The 1039-nt window shown below is 37.2% G+C and overlaps 1 non-coding gene across 1 annotated transcript; it reads right to left on the reverse strand.

Annotated features, from left to right (window-relative positions):
- Positions 1-746: 746 nt before the first annotated feature.
- Positions 747-853, reverse strand: LOC127746367 (small nucleolar RNA R71). The gene has a single exon (XR_008007986.1). It is a non-coding gene; the product is annotated as a small nucleolar RNA R71 (small nucleolar RNA).
- Between the last annotated feature and the right edge of the window lie 186 nt (positions 854-1039).

Consider the following 1039-nt stretch of genomic DNA (forward strand, 5'->3'; position numbering starts at 1 on the left):
TTTCCAACGTTAGTGACAAAAGTGAGTGTCACTAACGTTGGTTCCTTGATTTCAACTCCACGTTAACTTTCACGTTAATAGTCTTAACGTGAAAGTTAACATAGGCAATGCTAGTTGGTCCAACGTTAGTGACAAAAGTGAGTGTCACTAACGTTGGCTCTTGTTCGTCTTCCACGTTAGAGTTCACGTTAACTAAGTTAACCTGACTCTTAACGTGGATCATTGCCAAGTTCTCCAACGTTAGTGGTGTTCACTTTTACCATTAACATTGGAGTTCCTTCTTCTTCTACGTTAACTACCACGTTAACTTAGTTAACGTGGCAAGTAACGTGAGCTTTGGGTGGCTTCACAGGCATTATTGGTGATCACTTTTCTCATTAACGTTGCAAGCTTTACCATTCCACGTTAGTATTCACGTTAACTAATATTAACGTGATTCTTCCTTGCTTCCTTTGCCCTGAAAACAAGCAATTAAAGTGCATCAAAGCTCTAGCCAACGTCATGAGATTATGCGTCATCAATTTATCATTCATTTCTATCAAAATACTCATGAAATTATGCAAAGTTCACAAAAGTTGCTTGAATCAAGGTGTAAGTGTAATTTCATCGAAAACTTGCCTTATTCACTAAGAAAATACATGAAACTACCCTAAAACAGTAAAGAAAAGGTCAGTGAAATTGGCCTAGATGCCCTGGCATCAGTTACGGCCTTCTTGGCCAAGTTCTTTCCTCCTCAAAAGCTGAGTAAGATTAGAGTGGATGTTCAAACATTCAGACAGAAAGAAGGTGAATCCCTCTATGAAGCTTGGGAGAGATACAAGCAACTGACCAAAAAGTGTCCTTCTGACATGCTTTCAGAATGGACCATCCTGTATATATTTTATGATGGTCTGTCTGAATTGTCTAAGATGTCATTGGACCACTGATGAGCGGATAATTTGTACGCTTTTTGGCATTATTTTTAGTATGTTTTTAGTATGATCTAGTTAATTTTTAGTATATTTTTATTAGTTTTTAGTTAAAATTCACTTTTCTGGAC

The sequence above is a fragment of the Arachis duranensis genome, chromosome 3 (assembly GCF_000817695.3).
Source record: "Arachis duranensis cultivar V14167 chromosome 3, aradu.V14167.gnm2.J7QH, whole genome shotgun sequence".
In the NCBI taxonomy this organism is placed as follows: domain Eukaryota; kingdom Viridiplantae; phylum Streptophyta; class Magnoliopsida; order Fabales; family Fabaceae; genus Arachis; species Arachis duranensis.